This window comes from Melozone crissalis, unplaced genomic scaffold (assembly GCF_028551555.1).
Source record: "Melozone crissalis strain CALT ecotype California unplaced genomic scaffold, PUWL_Pcris_2 ptg000005l_1, whole genome shotgun sequence".
Classification (NCBI taxonomy): Eukaryota; Metazoa; Chordata; class Aves; order Passeriformes; family Passerellidae; genus Melozone; species Melozone crissalis.
The window spans coordinates 34,365,560-34,387,816 of record NW_026535783.1 but is presented as its reverse complement, the minus strand read 5'-3'; positions in this window follow the sequence as shown (position 1 = coordinate 34,387,816).

The window sequence follows — 22,257 nt, the reverse complement described above, 5'->3', positions numbered from 1 at the left end:
GTGGGTTTTGGGTGATGGGGAGGGAGGCTGCTTTCTAGGTTTTTTCCTCTCAAATGCCACAGCCAGTATTGGAGTTGTTCAAATGTTTATTATATTTTTTAGTGTGCATATAGTTCCTTTTTCTCAGCTTTGATAAATCTTTTGTTTACTTGTATGATGATGACACTGTCTTGTTGCTATCTGATAAGGGGACCACCAAGATTAACACTATTTTTCATGCTAAGCTAACAGAAAGTTACAAAGTGACTTCATGAAAATGGAGCTAATACTCAATTTAGATAAGACTTCTGTGGTATTGTTCACTCCTTGACCTCTGCCAAGGAGGAAGCTTTTCAGATTAACTCAGACAAGAACACACAGCAACAAAACAGAGATTACTAAACATCTTCCAATATCCTATCTGGCCTGTTTTATCTAATGGCAAGACAGCAGTAAAAATGACAGGTTATATAAATGTTACCCATATAGAGTTAATTTCCTCCAAGTTTGGTTTTTCCTTTCTTTTTTTTTTTTAACCCGTTGGCTTTAGAAGATTTCTCTATCTTTCTGTAGTTAGATTTTAATCTTTTTTATGAGTACTTATTCCTAAGGTAGAAATAGTGTCAAATCTCCCTATGTTTATTTGCTATATAGAGGTTTGCACTGTATAAAAATTATTGATTCTTCCAGACAGAGCAAACAATGCTATATAGAACTTATTATTTACTTAATATTTTTATATCTAGAGTATTTGGATCAAAAATCTGTGGACTTAAAGTAGTTTTTCTAGAATAGTAGTCCTGCTGGTATTGTAAGGAGTCTTGCAAATTAATTTTTTTTGGGGGGGGCGAGAGGGTGTGAAATGATGGTAGCAAGGTACCTATGCAAAATCTGAAATCCTGAAAGTGTAAAAAGTTTAGAAAAAATCTTACCATTTTTAAGCCATTTACCATATACGAAACAATCAAGTCTGTATATTTATTTGAGTCCTTTCTGATAATTCCCGAATCAATCAGATTCTTATTTTTGAACATACAAATTGATTAACTTGAGAAACTTGCTGAAAGGCAAGCTTAATTCAAAAAAGCTTGTGCTGTTTAACAGTCTATAGTTCTGGGTTGTTCCTGGAGTGCGACTCTCACCCAGTTTTGTAAACATAACCTTCAATAATCTTGAAAGAAAAAATAATAACTATCCATTTGCCAGTGAGTGTATCTGAATTATGTTTTACTCTTACAGAAGGACTTCAGCAGAAGTAAATTTCAGACTTCAATAAATTTCTTTACCATGACGTAAGCTGACAGTAGTTACATAGCAGGAGCATGCTCTTAGCCTCTGGCTATTATTAGTTAGTTGAGCTTTTCACCAAATTTTTACTGTATATCACCTGACAAGCACAAATCTCTTAGTTTATATGTTTTTCTTAGCTCTAAAACAAACTAATGAGTCAAAATTAACTGAGAACTTCTATTTTTATGATGTAAATGAAGTACTGCAACACAACTCGCAACAGAAACAAAAATAAAACTCCTCTTGAATATGCAATATAACTTACTAAGAGGATTCAGAGACAGAAATAAATGTAAAATAACTGCAAAGAACATTATGAAGCCTGTTAATTGCAACTGCACATATCTTCATTCTCCTACATATACACATTATATGCACACACATGTATGTATTGTAACAAATACAGCATATTTTGGATACCCCATCCAGCTAGGGTGACACTGGTTGCTATAGAAAACAAATCAGGAAAACATGAAAGAAATGGTTAAAAGTTTCAGAACTGCTGGAAAAACAACTCAAAGCACACTAGTTACCAAACTAACGTGATAGGTTATCTGTGATAGGTAAATGTTACTAATGAGATATATTTACCCACACAGTAAAGTCCTTAGGTTTGCCTTGAAAAAAAATGAATACTACTTTTATTAAAACTAGAAATTAAGCTTCTTTTTTTTCCTGGTTCTTCCCCCTCCCCACCCGGGATGTGCCCTGTTTAGTTTGAGTTGTACTGCGTAACCTGCATACCCATCAGGCTGCCTGCATAACCCAAATGCACTGGCACCTCTCAGAGGCTATAAGCAAAGAGAAAGAGCAGCTGCTGGCAAGCCTCTGTAAGATAATAAATCAGCAACAGGTGCTCTAGGCACTCAGGAAGACTGGAGATCAGGTTGCAAATGAAATAAGTTTAGAAGAAAAACAGGAGAAATAAAGGAAGCCGTTGGTAAGACAACATGGAGAAACTGTGTTTGATTTTGGCTCCTGTGAAACTAAAATTGGCAAAGGGATGGAAATCAACACAGCTAATAAGTAACGCTACAGAGAGCCTGGCTAAAAAAGAAAAAAAAACCAAAACAAAACCAACAAATGAATAAATATATTCGCTTTATTCATCAAAATAAAAAACAAATTCAATTGTTGAAAAAAGGTAGACAACATTTGCATTTTCCTGCTAAGGGCCAAAGAGAAATATGTTGACACTATACCTAGTTTGTGCAATGGTATTTCTAATAGGGTTCAGAAAATTCACTATATTTGGATGGCACTATTATAGTAATGCTTTGATTTTTCTCTATATCTCCCTTCTCTCCATGACAAAAATCAAGGGTATTGATAACTCAAAATGTCTGCCACTGACATATTTCTTCAGATTTTCTGTTCTTTTGGTCTCTTCTGGAAGTCTCTGTGCATGTAAAATGAGGCTGAAGTCAAAGAAGAAATGACACAATGGACCTAACAGATTTTTAAAAACATCAGAACTTGAAAATTTTTTTTAATTCAATACTTTTTTCAGTTACTTCATCTTTCTTTATAATTTTTAGCTTTTATTTCCCCTCTTACATCCCAGAAAATAGAAGAAATTCACAGATATGAATCAGTTTTAATTGCTTTTTTACTGTTAGGTGGTTTTCTGTTTACATTTAATCTGTTGGATTTAAAAAACTGGGATGTTGTTGAGAGTAAGAACTAACTGTCTATTGAGAAAAAGAGTTGAGTGAGAGTTATTGTGTAACAAATTGCTCTTATTATTCCTTGTAGCAATTTAGAAAATATAATTGGAGAGAAAGACAAGACTGTTTTATGTTGCAACAACACACAGAATTACATCCCAAATACTGTACAAACTATGCAAGAAATAAAGAGTCAGAGCATACAGATACAAACCTGATGGAAATGTATAAAGACAGTGCACACATATTGAAAAAAATTGATACCAGAAGCTTAAATATTAAAAGTCCAGTCTTTGGTGTATTATACAATGAGCCTGTATAATAGTCCCATCAATTTCAGACCGAGCGGTGGTGGTTGTAAATAAACAAAACAAACAAAACTTGTGGTCCTTTAGGCTTTTTCTCCCTACTTCTCCCCGTGTTGAAAGTACTTTCAATCAGTTATCTGCACACTACAACTGTCACACTTACGAGTCATGACCCAGGCCTTACCCACACCCAAAGCGTTTTATATCTCTGCCAGAGTCACAAACAATTATGACTTTTCTTTCTTTGTAAATAGCAGTAGTTGTGGTTTTAACTCTTATTTCTCCAGTATTTGTATTTCATATATATATATATACTTCCAGAAGCTTAAAAAATTATTCCTTGAACATGTAATCTCTTACTTCGTTTACTTTCATGTGAAAATAATTATATGACTTCTAATGAACAGTAACAAAGCAGGATTTTTGTGTGTCTATGTTTCACCATCTGTAATTTATCTGGGCAAGAAAAAATTGTTGTTTAAATTGGGAAGTATGATTGTAATTTTAAAAGTAATCTCTTGTTTCATGTTATGACTTTAATAATAGTCAATTCCCTCCAATGTTCCATCATAGTAGTAGAAATGCATAAATAAATTACAGCCCAAGGCAAATCATAAGGTGTTTTACATTGCTCAGTAGTTCATTGGTTGGCAGAACTGGTAGAGCAAAATATTTCAAACTTGGGCTGATATACTTTATTCCAAAGAATGAGAACAGTTAGTATTAGAAGGGACCTTAAGGATAACTAGTTCAATCCCGACCATGGGGATTGAACAGTAGTAGAAGGGGCAGTCTAGTACAGGGGACACGTCACTCAGAGCCCCTGCAACCTGGCCTTGCACACTTCCAGGGACAGGGCATCCTCAGCTTCTCTGGGTATCCTGTTCCAGTGCCTCACAGGAAATCACAGTTATCCTGACAGTAACATCTTTCTTTCTCAGGATGTGTTTTTTTTGCTTGATCTGATCCATATTCTTCTTCTAATTATGGAGGATCTTGGAGCATGCCTTGAAAGAAGAATTATTCTGCTGCCAATTTAGTACAAGTTCTTAGCAATGTGTGCTTGAAAGATGGCTGGTGTTGGAGTTGCCTTCTGATTTCAAGCTTCATGTACTTTAGGAGGAGAAATGATTGAAATCTTCACCAAAAAAGCTAAAATTGTAGGTATACGTTTTAACAGGTGTCATAATTTCTTGAAAAATGGCTGACAAAAAGCTATTAAAAATCTAATAAAAATCCCACATATTGTTATGCTTCCTAAGTACTGCAACTATGAATTAATTTTTTACTCTTTTAAAAATTCTGTTATAAGTACAAATTATATTCTAATGTGTTCACTTATACCCTTTCAGTAAACCAAGAAACTAAGATGATTTGGGTTTTGCTTTGTCTTGTTTTGGGTTTTTTCTGGGATTTTTTACGAGAAAAATTTATTGTACTTTCTTAGAAGATTTATGATCCACATGTTATTTTTTTCAAGGAGAGTTAAGAAAAAATAGACTTAATAGTAGGATGTAAGTGAATATTTTTACATGCCTTTACATGCATTTACCCCCTCTCTTTTCCAGCAGCAACAATATCTGATAAAAGAAATTGCCCTATAAATTTTTTTTGCAGTGGGGTGTTGACTTTTTGTGGCTTTTAATTAGTAGTTTGTTTATATATTAAAAGATAATAATGAGAAAAGACACAACTGAATGTGATTAAAGAAATCTGAAATAAAATTTTAGACAGAAATACATTGGGACTTTTGTTGTTTTGGGTTTTGTTAATGGTAATATTTTAAAATAGTACACTGGTGGAATAAAACCCAACACATTCCAGATTGAATATTGTGACCTAAAATTTGATATGTTTAGTAAACATGATATTGCTTGAAGTCCCGACCCTGAGAGTGCTGGAGATGTAATAGATAAGCCTAAAGAGACTTCCCAGAGGAGATGTTGCTTCTTGTCTCTACCTCTTAGTAATGACTTATGCCATATAACTCATGCTCTGATTAGCCTCATAAGTGTTTAATTTTTTTCTTTTGCTATTGTGAAAAACTGAGATTGTTCTGCTGGAGTACTCAGAATTACATGATGCCAATAATGAAGAACTGAGACTACAGTCTTTTGTGTACTTCACCTCTGCTTTTATTTTATAATAAGCCTTTTTTAAATAAAAAAATTGGTTTGTACATTTCCTTTCTTCATAAAACAGAAGCAAGTGTCTTTAATGACATAATTTATAATTTCTACCCAGTATAACTTTTTACACTTCAGACTGGGACAGTATCCTCATTTAGTAATTTGTGCTTCAAAGAAAAAAAAATATTTTGCACAGCTGGAGATATGTTAGCCCAATGGACATGATAAGCAGCTAGCAAAAATCATGTCTTCATCTTTCACTCTGCAGTGACTTATATCTCCTGACCAGTAAATAAGTCTTTATCTCAAAAAAAATTCTATAATTGGCTTGAAAGGGTTTTTTGGTGCCTTTTGTGACAAGACATATAAATTCTAGCACCAAAGTTTTCCTGATGTGTAATGGAATAATTTAGTGCAGAGAGTTTCTTTTAGACTTTAAATGAAGTATCAAGGGATATTCACTGGGAAAGCATATTACTTGTGAAAGAGAAGTTAATGGAGTTAGTAAACAAAATCAACATCCTTTCTTCTTCTGCCAATTTATATTGGCTACAAGACACAGCAGTGGATTTTTAAAGTAAATTATTTGTAGTATCCCACTGTCACTCACTAGCTGGAAAATTTTTTAGCTTAGTGAAATTGTATTTGAAGAGTGCATTTATGGCTTTTGAAATTATGGCTTTAATTATTGATCAGATACTTCAGCATGGAATCCATAAATGCAACACAATAATTACTCTAGGAGTTAGCTGTGAAGTTGAAAAAATTGCTCAATTAGGTGCCTGCCTAATTACTTTATACTCTAAGTAGTCTGATGTTGGTCACCAAAGGAAAAGCACGTTGATCCTTCCATAAAATGTATCATACACTAGCTTTTATATGTTTAATTCAAACTAGTTCATATAATCCAATCTGTAATAGATCTTGATACATTTTATGGGCAAAACTCCTATAATCTCGTAGGCATGGGATACAACTCAAGTTTGCAATCCTTTTTTTTTATAGAAAACATGCCTCTTATTTAATGTTCCTTAAAGTATTTATGTATTAAATATTCCCACTTTTCTAGGATAACCACCTGCTGAAACCCTAAAGAACTGTTAGTAAAGTCTCATAAAATTTGGACAGTATGTTAATATATTCTACCGCTGTATGTTCCTGTTTAATAATGCATGCCATCTCATCCTGGTGTTTAGTTTATTCTCCCCTCAACTTAACATTTGTTTATAAATATTATAACAGAAGTTCTTCAATTGTTAATCCATTTTGTGCAAAAACAACTTGAGAGAACCCACATTTTACTGTGTACCAGAAAATATGTGCCAGAAAACTGTTCTGTGAGATTAACTATACAAATAATTTAGGTCTTCTGTAATGATGCAGAAAGTAAAGTAATCTGTTCTCCTAGACTTTTAATTTTTGTAACAATTTGTCTTTGGATAAAATTTATCTGAATTTTCCTGATAAAATGGCAATATATTTGTCTATACCAAAAATAAGTAAATGAGATTTTACATTTCCATAGTCTTGAACAGGTTTTGCGTTCATCACATTAATTATTTTATTTTCTTTTTCTCTATTCCCTCCAGTGTTGACAGTATTTTGATGAATAATTCATGTTGATGTATGTGTATGTATAAAATGTATTAAAAGCGAGTTGTTGGAATGGAATCATGAGGCTGATAATTACTAAATGCAATACTTTTGCTGATTAAATCTTGCTGATTATTTCTGGTATACTTCAGCAGTCAAAAATTTTTGTCAATTCAGTATTTCTACTTTAAGAATTAGGTTAGCATGTCAGTCTCAGCTGTACTATCAGAGTACGAGCTGCAAAAGATTAACTAAAATTTGGAGACTAGAATTTCTTGATTTGAAATGCCTGGCCTCAAGTGAGAAGTCAGAAATCATCCTGATTGTTAAGCCCACAGATTCACCATGCAGTGTGTGCAAAACAATATTCAGGAAATAGTCTCTTATACAGAGGTGTTCTTAACTCCATATGTGTACCAGACTCTAAAACAGGCAGTAGTTGAGGGGCAAATAAGAATGCTGTAGGAGAGATATCCAGGTGCCAGGATAATGCTGCTCCTCTGACAAATATCTCACAATATCCTCTACATTTTATCAAAAAAAGAAAAATAGGCATTTGTTGCTGATGTTATTTGGATATTTGGTAATTCATTTAGGCCTAAGGGATAGAATGATTGTTCCAATCAGGAAACCCTTGATTCCTCTATCAGGAAAGATTAAAAAATGTATTCTAGGACATCTACCCTACTTCTAAGGTTAATCCAAACCAAAATCTGAATTAAGAAACATTTGAAGTTCTAATAGGTGTGGACTACAAGGGAAACATATTGATATAACCACTTTTCAAGTTTGTTTTGTTCATCTCATGTTATCCAGATTATACTAAGAGATGTTCTAGGAAGATCCAAAGAGGTTGTGAGTTGTTCGTTCCCTTTTTCCCTGTCCATGAAGAAATTTCTCTTGCTGGAATCTACACTATAAAGTCTGACAGTGGAATGAATAATTTTTGAAAGCCTTATGTCACCATAAAATCTTAGGTTTTTTTTTGTTCAGACCTTTCTAATATTTCTCATCCAATTTAAAAGAAATTTATTTTTACTTGATTAAGTAAAGGCTGCTTGCAAAACTCAATTTTCGTCTTGCTCTTGCATGACCTGTTTTGAATTTGAACTATTTTCAAACATGATTTTGAAATGAATACTCTTTTAAAAAATACACTAAATACATTTAGGTTACCTGCTCTAAATATGGGTTATTATAAAGTACTGCGGCTTCAAATGTGGCTGGGTGCCATATTTGCTTTCAGCCACCCACGGCTTTCATGTTACCTACAGAAGAAAGTAAATTCAGCAAATTTTCCAATAAATACTGAAATGTCCTCAGCATTTAGCTTTAAATTGTATATTTTCGCCTTTTCTTTCTAAGTCATCATATTAGATTTCATTCTTATTTACTATTAATTTAGTGCTAGTTACAATACTTTTACTGGAAGAGTACATAACATACAACTGATGAAGGGAATTAATTTAGATACATGATCAAATATCTTTTATTTTGAAGTGATTTCCTTCCTACTTAGTACCAAAAATATTTAGGATTTTTCTGAAGAGTGTTAAATTTTAAAAAAATTTTCCCTGAAAATTGAACATTTGCTTTCAGGTTTTTGATGTCTCTAATGCCTTCATACCTCTACATAAGCTGAAGAAGGAAGATAAAATAAATTTTTAATTACTGGCTTCCAGCAGAAGAACCTTTTAACAGATTACCAGTTGGTTTGGTTTGGCTGGGTTATCTTTTTGCATTTTGTTTGTTTCTGGTCTGGCTTTTTTAGTAATTCAGTGTTATCAAATACTTTATAATGAAACTAATTTATGTTTTGTGTTTTGTATTTATCAAAATGTTGTGTTCAAGATAATAATAAGCAGTAAAAAAAAAAAAAAAAGAAAATGAAAACAAGGAACCAAAACCCAAAAAATCCTCCTGATAAATGGTTTAGAGTCAGAAATTTGTCTTAATTATCATTATAAAGCAATTTTAAAGACAAGAGTAGCTGGTTTCCAATTGATTAGCTGTACTTCTGGGATTGCCCCTGCTGTTCAAAATGACTCTTGCCTTAGGGTGACATAGATCACTGAAATATGCTTCCTAGTAATTCTAGCAAGCCACAAAATAACTAATTAAAACTGAAAATCCATTTCTGTGTGCATAATAATGTAAAGTTTCTTAGCATCCATGCAAGCTTCAAGAACACTTGAACCTTCTTTCATTTGCATCTTTATAGCCCACAGTGTATTCAATGCTTTTTTTTCTTTTTTCATTTTTAACATATGATAGAATTCATAGATTTAGTAAAAAGTTTTACTTCCATATGGATGTTTGATCACCGGCATATCTTAAAATTTTAAGGCTTTATAGTAGATGACAATTGACTTAATCAATCTTTCTTCAAGAAGGAGCATATTTAACAGGGGGTGAAGTGAAATGAAACCTCAGGCAAGTTTCTCTGTATATAATTCTTCCCCAGACTAGTTAAATAGGTTGACATTCTTCCCTGGGAAAGCTATGGCTTAACAGAAACTGCAGAGAGGCCTCAGTGCCTCAAGCACAGAGACCTGGCACTTCTCTTGAGGAAGTGGGGTGATGCTGTTACTAAGGCAACTGGCCCTGCTACACACAGCGAGCTTCATGATTTGTTATTTGTGATAGGAAAAGTTGTGAGATGCTTCAGAAATGCTTTTCATAATATTCTCAGCACTTCAGAATGGACAAGTAAATTACAGAACCCACTTCAGTAACGTCATTTGATTTGCCAGCGCTGTTCGCTTTCCAGCAGATCCATGGTCATTAAGATAATTAACTTGCAAAACATTTACAGAAGCATGTGGCAAGATGATCTGCAAGCATGCAAGTGATCAGCAGTGTCAAATCAAACAAAATGGCCTGATCAGTATATTCCTGTTTGTTACATAAACACCTTTATTAAAACAGCAGAAATATGCACTGTTATGAGAACAATGATGTTCCCTTAAGATAGAAAAAATCAGCTAGTATTCCACTATGCTTAGACCACTAAAATCTCATGCAAAATAAAATAAAATATCATATTAAGCAAAATTTGCCAGTACATTTTTATCTAATATTGAGATTCACTCGTTACACAAAAAAAGTAAGTGAATGTATGCAGTAAAGAAAAAGGAAAGGATATCAACTGTGGGTTAAAGAAGCTGGATTTTTCTTGAGTGCATGATAGTCTACATGAAATGGTAAATTCTAGAGCTATGTCCAAAGTGATTCAATAGATCCAAGTTGGCTATCTCTAATAGTGAATTGAAATGGCAATTCCTTTTATATTTTGGTGAAGGAGTGTTCACAGTTCATGATTGAAGTCTGCTTTTTAGCTCTCCTTAGTTTAAAGATTTATAACTTTCTTGTGTTGAAAATCTAAAGTATTCACATTTGGTGTTGTGGCAAATGCAAAGTGGGCTCTTCTGTTAGAGAAAATAGCACGATTTCAAGCACCAGCCTCTTTCAACAGTAAGTCTAGTTTAGTTTACAGATGGTTCTCACTATGTGTCTTTTGACTGGCTTTCAGTCAGGATTGCAGTGCTTGTAAATGCCCTAAAAGAATTTAACAGATCTAAAATAGGAATTTAATCCATGCTAAATACTCTCCTACCTCAGCTCATACCATCTACAATTGTCCTGAGAAAAGATGTTGTGGGAAGAGGTAACCTTTCTAGCTCAGGCTCATCTGCTAGTTCTACACAGTCTGATTGAAATATATCTCCTGGATTTATTGTGAAGCATAAAAAATCAGAGGAATAGCATCATGTTCTGGCTTTTGGCATTTCCTGTTTTCTTAATTACATATTTGCTAATATAGTGTGCATATTCTCAGAATTTTTTTCATAATAATTTGAAAAGTTCTAGCTCTAAATTTGAAAAAAAATTGAAAAGTTTTTATTAGAAATAATTATCATCATATCCACTTATAAATAATTTACAAAACAGAATCTCTATAGAATTGTCTGTCACAGTATATTCTATTTTAAGTAATTTATTTAATGTTCCTTTCCTTTTCTTCTTTCCTTTTTGTTTTATATCAGTCAGTGGGAGGGGTCAGGAGATAGAATTATGCCTCCTAATTCCTTCTCTACCATTTCCTGATTTTATTAGTTTTAATCTTGTGAACAAAATGGCCGGGCTGAACAAGTCCCCACTCTTGATAATGCATCAAGAAATTGACAAAGAGCCAAGATGTCAAACAAATTACTCAAGTAAGGACAGCATTTCATTAGACCATATACAATTGAAATCTTTCTCAAGCAATAGGATTTTAATGATTTCCAGAGCCATTGGTAAAGCCAATAAACAGAAAATGATAGAATTATCTAACTTGGCATTAGGTGGCACTTGCTTTTTTCCTTTTCTAGAATCTTTGTAAATTTCACAAGGTTGAGACTTAGTCTTGTGCATGAAAAGTTGTAGCTGCTGAGGAGCTACATCTATCTGGGCTACACCATATAGGAGTTTTAGATGTGATGAACGGACTCACGGAACAGGTGAGGTTGGAAGGGGCCACAGTGGCTCATCTGCTCCAACCTGCTCAGGAAGAGTCGTCCTAGAGCATGTGGCAAAAGATTATGTCCACCTGGTTCTTGAATACCTCCAATGAAGTAAAGTCCACAACCTCTCTGGACAACCTGTTCCAGTCTTTAGTCACCAACACAGTAAAGAAATTCTTCCTCATGTTCAGGTGGAACTTTCTGTGCCCATTGCCTCTCATCCTATTGTTTGGCATAGCCATGAAGAGACTGCATCCATCCTCTTGACACCTTTCATTTAGAAACTTTCAGAAATTGATTAGATTCTGCTATAATAGGGTGTCACAGACATATTTTATGAAAAATCCTTTTGCTAGGGCTTTTCTCCTGAGAAGCTGAGAGGCCTCAGGCATTAAATGTAAACAATAATTATCTGCTGCTGTAGAATGCAACAGGTGCATCTTTGATTGTTCTCATGTCGTTGTTTTTAATTAATAGCCAGTCACAGTCCAGCTGTCTTGGACTCTCTGTTCAGTCACAAGATTTTATTATCATTCCTTTCTGTTCCTTGCTAGCCTTGTGATAAAATCCTTTCTTCTATTCTTTTAGTGTAGTTTTATTATATAATTTTCTTTTAATGTAATATATATCATAAAATAACAAATTAGCCTTCTGAGACATGGAGTCAACATTCTCATCTCTTCCCTTGTCCTGGGACCCCTGCGAACACCACCAAAATAGGGTTATTACAGTGATGCCTCTGCCTGAATTAAGATGCTAACAAGACCATATAGCCAATAGTTTGGGTTTTATTTATTTAGTTTTTATTCATTTATTAGAAATTTATTATTAGAAAATATCACCACTCTGTGGATCCCAATGGCATCCCGTAGATCCTCTCTATTTGATCTTCTTGGTGCTGAGGGTCCCCCAAAAGCGTAAAGGAATGCCCACCTGGCAGGGGGCATGTTTGGCACTGTCTTTTGCACCAGACTCTGGATCACTTTGCATCACATGCAGTTCTCTGGTGCAAGGCCTCAGGACTGAGTCTGGGGGATGCTTTAGGGTTATTTGATGGATTATGACAACACTTCGCTACCTCTCATGTGAATGTCCATGGACGCGGTCTTCCCAGGGTGGGTGTTTTACAGCTGAGCCAGTTTGTGTAAGGAAGGATGGGTGTTCATTCTCTCTGACCAGAGGTTATGCTACACACAAAACTCACCTGCTCTCCCCTTGGTTTTGGAGGAGTGTGTGCAGACCTGGCCTCAGCAGATGATTGTGTGAGCTATGACCTCCCTCACCCCTAACCCAGCTAGGCATGAATTTCAGCACAGTTGCTGGGTTTTGCTTTCTTTTGGATGCATTCTTCTCCCTCAGCTGTGTTTGTTTTTTCCTAGACCCTAGGTGATTGAACAGCAGTGTCACCTTTATCTTATCTCAAATTCCTTCATACAATTTGACTCAGTCTTAGACATTTTCAAGAAGGGATGGGCTTTAGTAAGCACAGCTTCTTTATTCATAGTTTTGCCATAATGGGCAAAAGTCCTTCCTAACAATGTTTAAACCATGAATCATAAGATTTCAGCCTCTGACAGGTTTCCTGTCAGTTGTCTCTTCTCAAGGCTGAGCAGGGTCAGCTCCTTCAGCCTTTTCTCATGGTAGAGATGCTTTCATCCCCTCTGGAGCGTGGAATGCTTCCACTCCCCACTCCCAGACCTCCATGTTTGTCTTGTACTGTGAAGCCCAGAACTGGACACAGCACTCTAGATGTGCCTCACCAGGGCACAGTAAAGGGACAGAATTACCTCTCTTGAACTGCTGTTAATGATATTCCTGATGGACCCCAGGACATCGTTGGCGTTGTTGGCCACCAGAGCACACTGCTGTCTTGTGGACAGTTTGTTGTCCACCATGATTCCCACGTTCTTCTCTGCAGAGCTGCTCTCCAGCAGATCAGACCCTGAGCTATTTAAAGATAGTTGATGTCACACAGGCTTTCTGATTTAGTAGAGTGACTAAAAATATACTGAAATCTCAAAATAAAGGTAGATTATGGCAAAATGCAGCAGTTTCAATTGCAATACCAATGTAATTCCCATTACCAGTCTCACCATATGCTCTGAGTCATGATACTCAGTGTCTTCCATAGGAAGGAATAGAGGGGTTGATGCTAGCCCAAGCCTATTGCTGTCTTAAAATTTGTTTGCTGGTTATCTTGTTTTTTGTAGTCTGGGTTGGGCTGAACAATTGCTCACTCTCCAGATGCTGCTTTGGCTAAACTGGGCAGGCATTCACATTCTTTTAATGAAATCAGGGACAAACATATACACCACCAGTTCATAGTTGTTTATTTAAAACAAAGGCCTTTGTGTGGCCTGGGTTCCCTTTGTGCTGAGATCAAGGTGAGGTTCCTTGCAACTGTAATGGTCCATCACACTCTAAATTATTCCCAGAGCTTCACTCTTGCCCACGACTGCTGACCCTTACTCTCTTTTAGGCATTTTTGATCCGCCACAATGTGAGTCTATAAAATGGAACTGAAAAATACAATAAACTGAAATACAGAAATGGTGTATAGAAAAACATAGAGAAATGTTTATAGTCATGTAGTCAGAGAAAAACAAAAGCACATTGAAAAAGGGGAAAAAAATAATGCATTATTATTATTCCCTCTTTTTAAAAAAAATTAAGTTAACAAACTGGATCAAACCAAATATTTGTTTCCAAAGCAATACTGAACTTTTAAAGCAACTTTAAAACAATGTACAATAATCAAGGTCAGAATAATGTAACTAAGTTATTTGAAACATACAGAGAAAAACTGGGGAAAATGGTCAGCGAGAATTGGAATTAAGGAAAATTAAGTTTTGGAATCTAGAGCTGGGGAATCATATCTGCTTTTGAGATTTGAAATGCTGAAAGCATATTTCTCTGCTGGTCTGAGCATAAGTGCCTTCTTGGGCTCACTGAGTCCATACTATCCCTTTTGTCAGATGCTGCTTATTTTTCCATTGGATGATGGATTAGATACATTAAGTTTATGGCTTTAAGCAACAGCTTTGTCCTGTTTATGCTTATAAGAGAAACATCAATCACATTCACCTCATATCCCTGTAAGTTTTACTCATGTCTCACTAGCTTAGCACAATTACAATTTGCATAGACAGATTACTCCCAGTGGTGCCTTCCTACTCTTGTGGTCTTTCCTCACCAGCTTGGGAAACCTCATTCTGTGAATTGAACTCTACCATGCAATAGGAAAAGCTAATTTTGACAACATCTATTATCTGGATATTTGGAATTATTTCTTTGTTGAATGTCAAAATATTTTTCATTTCTATATGTCTATGAAACACTGTAATGAAAAGTAAAACAGAAACTGTAGGCTAATATAAGATGACCTGCAGTGACAGATCATAATTTTGTTATTGCTGTTTACTTTGTGCCTCATAGTCATGCATTTTGTGTATTTTATTTTATCTGACAAAATGCTACTTGCATGGCTTGAAAATAAAAAGAGCCAACTTCAAAGAAGACATGGAGGGGATCTTTCAGAAAGTATATATCATTTTCATGCACATAATTATTTTGTATAGAAATATTTCATATGTGGCACTAGAGTTGAGCTAAAGGTTATGCCCATAGGTCTGGCCTCTTCTAATAAACAGCTAAATTTACCTTAATTGTATCATTTTCATTAGAATGAACAGTTAATCTAGATTGACTTCCTGAGTTTATATTTTACTCAGGAATTGTCTTTTGTCACTAAATCCATTAAAGAGAGAAATTGATAGTTTAGGGACACATTTTAAAAACTTTTACTGAAATTTTTTTACAAAATCCCAAACACCTCAAACACATGGCAAAACAATAAACCAAACCAACCAACCAACTAACAATGAAAAAAAACCCAAAATTCCAAAACCTACTAAAAAACTCCCAAAACAAGATCAGAAACAACCCCAAAACCAAAAATACATGTATACACACACAAGTTCAATGAGCTTAATGGAATAAAAGAGAAGTTGACTTCATCTATTAATTTTTTTTTTAACTTAGCCTGATAACCTTTTGAAATGTAGACCCAGAACCCATTTGTTTTCTTTAGTTTCCATGATGTTCAAATTTTTTCTGGGTTTCTGGTATTTAAATAATTTTGACAAAATGTTCATGCAAGTTCTCCTATTCTTTATATACCCTGTTTTTTGATGCCAATCTTTGATACAGCATGTGGTGGTCCACTGCAGCCTTACAGGGTCTATGTGATAATAGGACATAAAGTCATGTGGAGAGTTGAAAATTTTTTCATAAGAAAAATATGGATGATGATCTTCTATGACTTATAAGCACTTGTGTTCCATTCTGTTAACCTTGGCTCATTTTTTCATAGAAAATGCCAGTACATTGTCCAGTTGTTAATTTTGTGTCCAGCACCATTTCTCACAAATTCCTCACTTTGCACTGTTTTCAGAATGTCTAATACCGTGAGACAGCTGTGCAGCCTCCCTGCAGATTGCCATCTGCACCTACAAAAGAGAGTTCTTACCTGTCTCTTTTCCCCATTCTGGGTTAATGGAGGCGCTTGGAAGGGAAGCCCATTACTCCTTCCTGAGGTCACTTCTTGCCTTGCTGGAGTAGAAACTGGAGACTTCATGGGATTCAAGTCACCGCTCATGGTATGTCATTTGAGAAGGAGCACAAATGGTACTTCATCCCAAGTGGTACACATGCACTTTTGCTAAAACTGTGGTTTCTTATGTAACAAGTAGTCAGTCTACAGAAGGGGTTTGGTGCTTAGGGATCTGAGGCTAGGACACTCAAAGTGATTTATGAATATTGTAGTGATAGTCCTTTCTGACTCCTTGTGTAAAAGTATGTTCCTCACATTGCTGCATTCCACCCCTGGATGTGCAACCTTGAGGCAAGTTGAACTCCTGCCACTCTTATCCTGTATATTAAGGTATGCAAACCCATGCAAGAATCATCTGTTGTAACTTGTTTGATAATTATGGAGGGGAAAAGTAAGGAATTAAAAACAATTTCTACAACAGTACTTTTGATTAAAATGTGGTAGGCAAAAAATTGTTGCGCACTGATGACTCCAGACAGATGCTGGAAATCATCACAATTAGATTGCAAGGATGAAAGCAAAATGGGACATTTAAGCAGCCTCACTTAAAAACATGCCAATCCCAAAGACTGAATGCAACCTAATGTAGATACTGTAGGCAGAAAAGGTATCAACAAGTTGGGATATCAAAGCACCATGTGAATACAAACATTCTGTAACAATACATATTTTTCTTAGTTGAATAGGAATTTTGTGATTTCTAATGGTATTTTTTAGACAGCCAAAGTTAGGGAGTCCAATATTACAAGTATAAACTCTCTATTCTTCATATAAGGAACTCAGTTTTCAAAACAAATAGTTTTTTAAATATTGAGGAATTTAAAGAAAAGCGAAGAAAATGTACCAGAAAAACCTAAAAATGAAGCAGAAACAGGGAAGAAACAATGGCAACACTATTATAAAGAAACCTAAACCAACCAAAAACCCCTCTAAAAGCCAAACAAAAAAAAAAAAGGCCTAAAATTGTTGAAATATAATCAGCTTTGTTTATAAAACTTAATGTTGTATTTAGCAGGTAATCTGAATTTGTTAACATAGTGTTCAGACAAAAACATATTAATATTTTTCCATCAATTTTCTATTCTGTCTGCATCTTTGTAACCTGCAATAGCAAATACTGTTAAGAAGGCTTTTCAACATTTGACATTTTATTTAAAGGTGTTGCTAGAAGGTAACCAGGTAAACAGCACAGTAATGATAGTGATAAAAAAGATTATTCTCATAAACACATAAGGTTAAATCTACAATTCTTTCAAGGTTAAGAATACTCACACTGTCTGGACAACCGTGGATTGGGAACTAGTCTGTGTATATTTGTGTGTGTTGTGTTCATGGACAATCAATTTGTATCTAGCATGCAAATAAAATGCAGCTATTTGAAAGCATAGTGGTTTTCAACTTAAGCATTCACATTTCTGAAGATACATGAGCAGACAGAACAAGAATTAAGTGGCTTTCCTTAATATAAGATTTGTATTTTATCAACTTACTTAATTCTAAAGATGACTATTATTGAAATAAGTCAGACCAAATCTTTGATAAAACAGAACATTCCAGAAATCAGTGATCATTAGGTCTAAAAGAATTCTGGTGGATGTTACTATACTAGCTAAAGGATGCATAACTGCTTTTGTTCATAGAGGTTCAGTATTATCCAATTTTTTCAAGAGCAAAAGCAAGTACTCCAAACAGAAGTCCTTTCAAAATGCAATAGTAAAGGATTTGGAAGAACCTGGGATAATTTATGAAGTTAATAAAGGAAAGTCAGAAGAATTCCGACCACATCATCATTAAATACAAAGTGATCATCAGATTGCTACGACTTTTGAAAATAGAGTGGCAAATAGAAATAAAGAAACAATGTTAAATTTTTCATTTTAGGGTGAGACCCTGTGCTTGTTGCTGAAGAAAGGCATCTTCTTTTGAACATTCAAAAAAAACCCAATACACTGCAATTGCAAAATTTAAACTGACTTTAGAAATGTAAACTTGAACCTATAAAACTGAATTTTGAATTAAGATAAAGGTACTAGACTGAGTATAAATTAGGTTACAAGATAATACTTTTCTCTATCAACCCATTTTGTAAACACAAATCTTCATTATTATATATAAAATACAGACATGGAAATAAATGAAACCTGTTAAGAACTGATTACAGCAAAGGCCTAAGTAAAATTTATGATATTATGTAGTTATTGCTTCAAAAGGTTTCAAGACAATAGCATCATTCCCTCATTTGAAAACCACTGCCAGAATGACTTCCAGCACCTTAGATTAAGGGGCTCTGCCCACACTGATAAGGTTTAACCCACCAGACCCTGGAAACTGACGCTCAGCTAACTTGAAGCTCAGTGAGAAGCTGCTTACCTTTGTCAAAGGAGAGGCCCACACAACTGAGTCTGATTCTGTTCAGCTGACAGTGAACTGAAACTGCCTGTCCTTCCAGAATTCTGCTTACTGCTGTGCTTTGATTCTTCCTGTTTCCATGTCAGTTAAAGAGAGAAAAGGAATTTGTTGACTCATTTAAAGATGACGGTGTTCTTGAGTCAATACAGAGGCGAAATAATGAAAGACTAAAATCTCTGGAATCTGACTGGGAAATGCCTCTTAAATCCTTTTTATGATTTTAAACATGTATATATGTGTATGAATATGTTTATGCATATATATATGTATATATAATATGTATTTATATATTTATAACTCAGAAATATGTTGTGCTATTGTAAGATTTTTGGATATTTTAGTGACTTAAATTTTGGATATTTTAGTGACTTAAAGAATAGGAGAACTTGCATGAACATCCAGAATTTTTTTCTTTGTCACATTGGTAATGTCTGCCCTGGAGTTCCAAGTTCTACTGAGAAGTATTACAATTTATGTATTCAAATTTGATTTTCCCTTTTGCTTTGTTTTTGTGCATATAATGGTTTGTTTGTTTGTTTTGGGTTTTTTTGGTTGTAGAAGGTAGGTGTTTCTGAAAGGAACGAGTCTAATGAGAAATCTACAATTCAACATTTTTCTCTGGTTTACAATTATGTAATTCTTTGAATAGTTAGGCTATGTTAACATAGCTTTAATGCATTGCATTCATCAAGCTTTCAGTTTAAAAGTGAAAGTTTTTCTGTTAAAAAGAACAGCATGTTATTTTCCTGTAACCTGGAAAGATATCATTTCTGCTCTGAAGAGAACATGGAGATTATTTACAGCACCTGTGTTGACATGGCAAGTATGCTATAGGTGTGGCACTAGTTAGAGATAGCGTTGAAATACATCCATCTATGATAAGAATTAACTGGAGTTAGTCCTGGAAATGATAACTTAAGAGGTGGTATGGTATTTACTGTGAGAGAAAAAGATAGGAGAATTTAATAGAAAGATGCATTCATGCAATAAATGAAGATGTTAAGGAAATCTTGCAGCAGATGAAGTTATTATTCACCTGACTGCTTTCTTCCTTCCAGATCAATGGAGATGCCATCAGACTACCGAACAGCTATTTTAAGTGCTGTAGATAAAATATTTTAGCGGGTTCAGAAATATTCTTTCCTATCATCCTGACATTATACGATTTTCTGTTAAATCCTTTGGCTAGCTAAAGATGAACATATACAACAGAAAATCTTGGTAAGGTGTCCAAGTTTTACATCACATTAAGAAAACTCTGTTGACATTTGATAATTTGAAAGCAAATCCTAATGGATATTATCTACTGGTTACCACATGGACAGTTCTGTTTCAAGGCAGGAACAGTTTGTTATCTGCCAAGTTTCATTTCATGATTTCTACCTTGGGAAAGATAACAATAATTTAGTGGATCTGTCTACATTATAGGACTAATCTCTTTGTCTTACATTTCAATTGGTCTTCCTACTCTTAGCAGCTACTGAAAGCTGTTGTTACTATTCTGCGTCATTCTTCTCCTCTCTCAAATTGTGAGTGGCTTGATGGCCTGTTGAGTGACGATATCCCCATCACCACAGAACTTCTACTTTTGTTACCATCATTCTTCCAGTTTGCTTGTACTCCTAAAATTTGAAATACTCTTTATTTCAATAGGTCTTTGTGTTGTTCAAAAAAAAAAAATATCAAAAAGAAGAAAAAAATAAGAAAAGAGTTAAAGAGTTAAAGTTAGTTAATATACTGTGTATACAGTATATTAATATAAGCGGGAAAATCGGATGAGAGAAAGAAACAAGGTTATTTTTAAAATTTGAAAAATTATTGGTAATTTTCACAATTAACTTCTGGATATCTCTTTTGCCAATATAGCCACACTTTTTGGGATATTTATTCTTATGATCATAATGTCAATTAAATGGTAGAGGATGCTCCTTTGATTTAAGAAACATTTACATACTCAGGTTACCTTATCATATCAAGATATATTTTCTTGCTTTATCAACAAAAAACAGATAAACATTTCATATTTCTGTAATGAAAACCTTAGAGCAATGTCTTTCATGCTCCTTAGGTGTTCTTCTTTTGATAGGGTATCAAAAAATTCATACTGTTTCTATATCCCCCTATAATTATTTTATTTCCTCCTATGTCTTCTTTCAATTTTCTGTCACAAAATATATGTATAAATATGGTTTCTGACTTTAGCACTTTCTTCAAAATGAAGTAGCAACACAGAATGAATAAGGAAGATAAGTTATTAGTCGCATTAGAATACTGGAGGAATAATTCGGGATGAAGAATTCAGAATGAAATAGAACTTTTATTCAAACAATGAAGTACTTGAAAATCAGACCTATATTCAATTAATTATTGTCACTCAGTAAATAACAAGTGCTACAGAATCTATATTGAATGCTCTGCCGTTTATAATGACTCTCCCTCTCTGAAACATTGTTATGGACTACAGATATACTTAGGCTGATAAGTGGAAAAGGACAAATCTAGATATGCTTTCAGGGACTTCTCTTTTCAATTACTCTGAGAAAGAGATATGCAAGAAGCCATTCCTGTTTTTTCCATTTTTTAATCCATCTTTGCCTTATGATAGGATTCATTCATGTTATATGTACAATGCATAGTACTTAATGTCTCTGAGCAAGCTAAACTCAAATAAATACTGCCAGTCAAGAAGTTAAAATACATCTCTTTAAGAGAAATTACATGTTCTAGCAAGCATCACTTTCTAAACATATGCTTACTTCAACATGAAAATGAATATTTGTGACTCTATGTTACATACTCTGTCATACCTGACCTTATGCTTTTTTGTGATATCTGTTGATGTAGAATTGGGAAAAAAAATTAATATGACTGGGTTCTAATGCATTAAGAGTTAGAAGCAACAAACAATCTTTCACAAATTTTACAAACTTATTATACCAGTACAGACTAGGTAGTCAGGAAAAAAGCTCAACAGACATCAAGATACTTTTACTTAAATATTTGGTTCTCTTTTGATTTCTGTTTTATTAGTTGGCAATTATCTGAATTATTGTCAGTAACAGGCCAATATTTATTGTAAGTGACCACCAATTTATATAAACAGGAGTTGGGATGACATGTAAAATCATCAGTCTCCTGCGAACACAAGAAGAAATATTTGTTTCTAAGCCCATCTGTAGAACATACATTTTTCTGAATGCTCACTCCTCTTAATACTTCTGTATTAATTCTTGTATAGCCATCTAGAAATGTGTGCTTGGCTATGTAACTTGCAAAGGCATCCAAACAAAGTAGTTTTACATAAGAAGTGCCTTGTTATAAGCAATTTATGTTAATCAGCAGAACAAAGTGTGATTTGCTACTAAAAGACAAAAACTTGGAGGAAAGTCTTTATTTTATAGTTATTTCACTACTAAACAATATTTTACAGCTGTTCAGAAACAATATAGAAGATATTTTCAAATAAGTTAATTTTATTTAGCTGTCATGTTCTTACTGGAGATCAGCAAATTATTTTAAAAAGTAAAATACTGAATTAGTTGATAGACTTTTGTTTTAAATATGCAACATGGTGTCTTGATGACAGGGGTTGAAAATCTTATGCATCTTTTGCTGGTTAAGAAAACTTTCCATTTGATTTTTGAGACAGTTCAATGGATGAATTTTTTCTCTAGTAATAACTAAAACATTGTATGTTAAATTTGGTAAATTTACAAATGTTAGTAACTATGAGATGTTAGTGTCATGTACATATTAGTACGCACA